Genomic DNA, 6904 nt, shown 5'->3' on the forward strand with positions numbered 1-6904 from the left:
ATAATTAAAAATAAGAGAAAAATATAAATGAAAAGGTAATATAAATTTAAAATAAAAAATGAAAATTAAACTAAAAGATAAATACAAAAAGATAAAAAATATTTGGATGAAAAATCCCAAATTTTTTATCATTGCTAATAATAAGAGCAAAAAGATTCAATATATTTAAAAATGAAAAACAAAAAAACATTATTGCTTTTTATTTGACATAAAATAGAAATATAGATAAGAAGAAAAAGAAAAAGTTAGAAATAAGTAATATTTAATAAGGAATAGAAAAGGGAAAAAAAATATAAAAAAAATTGAAATTCACACTCACTTGTGCCTATATAAGGGTTAAGGGTATTTTAGGGATTAATGAAAGACAATATTTTTTTCATCTTAATTTTCATACGTTGTTTGGGTTTTGGGTTTAAATATACGTTATATATGGATCAAATGTTAATTTTTGGGTTCACCCAAAACACAATTCTCCCTTAAAACAACAAGACAAAAATTCAACGACGTCAATCAAATCACAACAAGGCTTATGATGATTTTCTAAATTCTGACATATTTTCTAGGTATATATATGGTCTATATCCCTAGTTTCTTCTCGTACTCTATCGCCAAGTCATGGACCTTATGTGGGTGAGGTAGAGAGGCGTACGCGAATTCCTCCTCCATGCACCTCTTACCCCATGCCGCCAGCTTTGGACACTCCGCTTTTATGATGAACTTCCCAAAAGTTTCGAATGTATGGAACCAGTAGTACAATGGGAGAAAAGTAATGTCCAGAAAATCCAAGGTCTCACCCCTAAAGTAAGGGTTTGATTTAAGCTCTCCTTCTAACAACTTAATCCTGTCTATGAATTCTTTCTTGCCAGCCTCTTACTCTTCTCCGTTTGTTGTCCACACTTGTTAGGTCCCAACACAGTTAATTTAAAAATAAGTAGATAAGTTTCTATTCGAGTGAGAAAGTACCGCACACTTTGAATAACAAATGACTTCCTTTCCCTCTCATTAACAACTGATGGCTGCTTAAATAAGCAAGGCCACGTACAAGCAAGCAAACCGAAATGAAAAGAAGCTAGAAACGAATAACTGGACACGTAAACAACACACGTAAATACACGTAAAAACCAAACATAACGGAGGTCCTTCATGATTCTCTCCAGCTGGCTGTTCTTCAGTGACATTGTAATGACCGGGTATTTTATGCCACGTTGGCATTTCTATTTTGAAAAGTCTTATTTTGAATTATGGTTGAAAAGTAAAAAAGAAAAGTGCCTGAAGAATACGTATTAGTTTTGGATTGGTGAAATTCGGTTTATTGTATTGGTCAATTAGGCGAGTTGAAAATTTTATGCCATGTCAGCCTTAGGGTGGAAATTTCTTAGGATTTTAGTAATTGAGAATTTCCGGAAAAGAAAAACGAAAACGAAAATGAAAAGTTAATTAATTAGAATTAATAAAAAATAATAATAATAGTTAATTAAATTAAATTCCTTATTAATAAAAATTGAGAAAAATACTAAATTGTGTGTTTTATAAAAATAAAGAGAAAAGAAAAAAAAATGATGAAAAAAAGGAGTAATTTGGGCTTGGATGAAATAGGGTTTTAAAAGAAAAATGGGAGTTAGTTATTGGGTTTATTTTGAACTTGGGTTGGGCTTGAGTGGGCTAATTAAAAGGAAAAGAAATGGGCTTGAGTGGGCTGTTTAAAAGAAAAAGAAATGGGATTGAGTGGGCTATTTAAAAGGAAACGAAATGGGCTTGAGTGGGTTGTTTGGTAAGTGGATTAAAATGAAAAGAAATGGGCTTAAGTGGAAAAGAAGGGAACAATAGCAGATCTGGGAGAAAGGGGGTGGCGGCACTATAGAAAATCTCACCTCGCCGGAGCTTTGACCGGCCATTTGGGTGGTCAAACGACCTCCGTTTCGGCTCATATTTGGAGGGGGTGTTCTACTTGTCGAGAGGAACAATCCTACGGTGGCCAATCATATTTTTAGCAGCTGAATTCTTAGATATGTGGTAGGGGACCCTAACCCTAAAACTTAAATTTAATATGTTTTTCCCTTGAAAAAAATTGTAAATATTGTCATTATAAGTTAAGTAGGAATTATGGGTGTTGTATGAATTTTTCTAGATTATTTGGAATTTGTTTGGAATTTTTGTAATTGCGGGAAATTGATTTTGATTGATAATTAATTGTTTTGAATTGTTAAAAAAATTATTAGATGGGTTGAAAATTTCCAAAATTAGGGTTAAATTTCAAATATAGTGATTTGTGAATTTTTGGGCATTGGTTAGAATATTTTCGGAATTTTTATGGTGAAAAGTTAGTTAATTTTGGATATTAAAAATTATTAGAAGGATTGAAAAATTCCAAAATTAGGGTTTAATTTCAAAAATAATGATTTGTGAATTTTTGGGCATTAGTTAGAAAATTTTTGGAATTTTTATGATAGAAAGTTAGTTAATTTCAAATATTAGAAATTATTATAATGGTTGAAAAATTCCGTAAGTGTGGTAAAATTTCAAGATTTTTGATATGCAAATTTTTGAATATTTATTTGGGATATTATCGGAAATTTTAATGTGTGAAATTATTTTATTGGATTATTGGGGAATATTGAATTTGTTGAATTATTGAGGAACCTTGGAATTGTGGCATTCATTTGCATCATGGTTATGTGGAAAATAAATAAATAAAATTATGAAGATTGTGAAAAGTGTATGAAATAGAAAAAAATGAAATAGTGATGAGAAGTGAAAGCCGTGTGGGGCGAATTAAGAAGGGAGAAAGATCCCTAGGGTGAAAGACCCAAAAGTTACCCCGGGAAGACTCCGAATGGGGAGTGTATTTGGGTGCGGACGCGTATCCTTCGGTGAAAGCCCGAGAACAATAGTGCATTGTATGACTCTGTGTCACACATTCATGTGCATTCATGTAATTGTTGAATATTGTGAAATTGTATATAAAATTATATATTAAACTATGTGGTTTGATTGATATTGTTGAATTGTTCCTGTGGTGTTGAAGTGTTCTTTTCGTATTATTTGAAACTTAGTAATCCCCTTAACCCCTTGGGTGTTAGGCACCCTATTGAGCAATATGGAAATGCTCACCCCTTCCTTGTTACACCTTTTTAGATGCAAATATCTCTCCTGAGGATCCACAGGTGGGGCAGGGAGGACTTTAGGATGCTCCTGGAGTAGCCTAGTGGAGCGTGGCATTTTCTGTTATTGTGTTTTTTTTTTTTTTTTTTGGATTTTGGGAATTGTTTTAGTAATTATGACTCATGGATTTGTTATGAAGCTTTATTTTGATTAAGTTGTTAATTGTGAACTTTTATTTTGGACTATAATGAATATTTATTTAATCTTGTTGTTTTGAGTAGTTTTGGGATATTATAGTTTATGAGAATTCTAGTGGGATGTATGAAAAAAAAAATCTAGAGTGTTTCAGTTGACTGCCAACGTGGAATAGGAGGAACCCTTAGGGTCAAACCTTTGACCTGGGGTCACGGGTCAAATTTTGGGTCGTCCGAAATTTGGGTCGTGACAGACATCGTCGCACAACAGGTCGCCGTTATCCTTGTAACCTTCCAACAGGAGTATCCGTGGTCCCAGACATTTGTGTCCTGCAGTAAAATGATCATTACAATTGAAACATAACTTTTGGGCTCGTCTCCGCTGCATTTCTTCCCAAGAAAGTCGCCGCATAGGAACGACAGGGACTGGTGGTGCTGCTAGTTGAGTAGGGGGAAGAGTTAGAGGAGCTCGCGTTGGTGGTGCAAGCCTTTCATACCTCCTTTGTCTTGCAAGTTGATCACCCGGTTTGTATTTAATCTCGTAATCATTGCCCAAAAGCTTAGCAACCCATTCTTGTTGACCCATTTGTAACTGGAGACCCATTCACACGTAAAACTCTCAACTGCACGACCCAATCCCTCATTATTCTTCTCGTGCAAGACCCACTGCCCATTGCCTATGTTGCATGCATGCTGCATGCAATGATCTCTTACGTATAAGCTCATCCCAAATACTTGGGATTTGGCTTATAGCTCCTTATAGAACGTCTTGGCCTATCAACACTTTACCAGAGGGTGGGTAGACATGAAAAACAATAAAAAATTAATGTTACTACACACCGAAAGCAGTTCAAGAAAACAAGTAGTCTAATGGGTATTAAGAAAAATGAAGGGGGTAGAAAAGGAGGAAAGAATTAATTAATTAATTAAGCACCATTTTGTCAATGAAGTCAGCCCAGAACTTGGCTTTTGCTCTTTGGTAAGGGTCAGCCGGCAGAAGAGGACATCTATCCTTCCAAACCTCATCAATGTATTCCACTATTATCAAGGACTCGCATATGGGCTTCCCATTGTGAATTAGAACTGGAATTTTCTTATGAACTGGATTCACTTTCAAGAGTAGAGAGCTTTTACTTTGGGTCAAGTCTTCTTCCTCAATCTGATACTCGATCCCTTTGGCTGCCAAGGCCAGTCGTACCCTCATCCCAAAAGGGCTTCCCAAGAAATCTAAAAGAACTATGTGGTCACTGCTTGCCATGGCAGTACACACTCAAAGCTCAAAGTTTAAGCCGCTGTGTTCTCTGCCTATGAGATGAAATGAAATAGAATCATATTGAGGGTATTTATAGCAAATTCTCGGTCAATATTCTAGGCACATCTATTCAGATTGGTCTATCCTTAAATATTGTATTTCTTCTTTGGTTATACTTTGAATTAATCATCAGATATTTACACTTTTCCAAGTTGCTTCTAGACACGGCCATGCCACTGCATATGTCAACAATTTTTTTATTTTAAATGTCATGCTTTAAAACTTAATTAAAGGAAAAAAAAAAAAACCAAATAACTCAAGTCATGTGAAAATGGTTACTATAATGTATTAGGCTTATCTCCAATGCAAAGAATGCTAAAACGTCTCCTATATATCCTTCCTCTAACATGAATAGATGAAACATCCAAAACATTTATGCTTGTATGAAATAACATAATTATTTTCCAAAACAATAATACTAATTGATATTATTTTCATCTTACTTGTTCTCTTAGTTGAATCAATTAACTTCTTATAAAAAGATTAAGAGCCTACTTGGTGAAATTTTTAAAAAGCAATTTTTTGGTTAGTTTTTAAAAAATCATAATACTGTTTGGTTATTGTTTTAGTTTTTAAAAATAAAGTGAAATAGAAAATAACTTTTAGAAAACAAGTAAAAGTTGTTTTTTCCTGTTTTTTTTTTTTTTATAAAAAAACACAATATTCTCAATTATTTCTCTTTTATATAGAATTATTATTTTTGGATTTTTTTTTTTTCGTTAGACAAATTAACTCCAAATTAAACAAGACTTAATACCTTAGATCTGTTAACAAGTCCAATAAATTTTAAAAATAATTTAAAACTTAGATAATAAACTCATTAATACAATAAATTTATTATTTTTTTATTTTTTTTTCATTAGGCAAATGAACTCTAAATTAAATAAGACTTAATGTGTTGGATTCATTAATAAGTCTAATAATTTTTAAAAATAATTTTAATTCAAATAATAAACTTATTAATACCTTAAATTTAGGGATAAAAATTGGTTTATAATGACTCAATTATTTCTTTTCTACACATGATTATACTTTTATAAAATTTTCCACTAAAAAAAATGAACCAAGTGACACTTTTTATTGAATTTAGTAATGAGTTTAACAATTTTTAAAAATAATTTGGAACTCAAAAAAAAATATAACCATTGAAAAAATAAATAAAAATAAAAGAGGAAATTAAACTGATATATCATAAGTCGTGACTTTACTATTTATCTTATACACACAAATATTTTTTTAAAAAATTTGTCACTAGGTCAATAGATTATAAATGAAGTAAGACATAACTAATAATTCAAATCCTTTAACTTTTAACAATAATTTGCAATAAAAAAATCCAATTAATTGTAGATTAAATCACAACATTGCATAATATTATTTTCAAAATCGAGTAATAAATGTATTCATATGTAATAAAAGAACTTGACTCATTTATATATTAAAAAAAATTTAAAAATAAAAATAAAAATGAAAAGATGTTAATATCCTCATGTTTCTAACATATAATAAAACAATATATTTTTTACTAAAAATATAATTTATGATTTTATTATAATATTACTATTTATGTTTTATGAAAAACTATTTATTTTTTAATTTATTTATAATTACAAATTATTTTCATTTTGAATAAGATTTCAGTTAAATTTAATTAATTAATATTATATAAATTGTATTGTTAATTAGATTTAAACATAAATAAAACTAAGTATAAAAGTATTAATTAAATTCTTAAAATTAATTAAAATTTAAACATCACTAATTAAATAATATAACATAAAATTTAATTATATTTTATATGTAAAATATTAAAACTATTAAATACTTAAGTTTGGTATGGATTGTCTAACATCTCAACTTAAATCCAGACCAAGATTAATTCCAGTTAATTTTTTTATCACTTTTTTTTACTTCTTATAAAAGCTCTATTTTACCATATGCAAATCAAGATAGTGATAATGTAAATGAAATTTGAAAAATGAATTTGAACCTTTATAAACAAACCTTGAAACAAATTAATGTTTTAATATTAAATTGAGAAATGTAAAAAATATAAATATTTATAATGAAAAATATAAATACACATTATACCTCCAAACCAATTAAATGGAGGGGCAGATGCAAGTATCCAACAAAGTAGAAATTATTCATTAAAATCCATTAAAATGAAAAATAATGAATGAAAAAATAAATTAATTATACTTTCCATCTCACTTGCCTTTATATAGGTTTGTTCTACGTCCAAGACATGTGAACCGTTAGCTAATAGAGTATTATATTTTTGAATTTAATTTTA

The 6904-nt window shown here is 30.0% G+C and overlaps 1 pseudogene; it reads right to left on the reverse strand.

Moving 5' to 3' along the window:
• Positions 1–519: 519 nt before the first annotated feature.
• On the reverse strand, positions 520–4580 carry LOC117923101 (annotated as a pseudogene).
• Positions 4581–6904: the final 2324 nt, after the last annotated feature.

Source organism: Vitis riparia, chromosome 10 (assembly GCF_004353265.1).
Source record: "Vitis riparia cultivar Riparia Gloire de Montpellier isolate 1030 chromosome 10, EGFV_Vit.rip_1.0, whole genome shotgun sequence".
NCBI classification, from domain to species: Eukaryota; Viridiplantae; Streptophyta; class Magnoliopsida; order Vitales; family Vitaceae; genus Vitis; species Vitis riparia.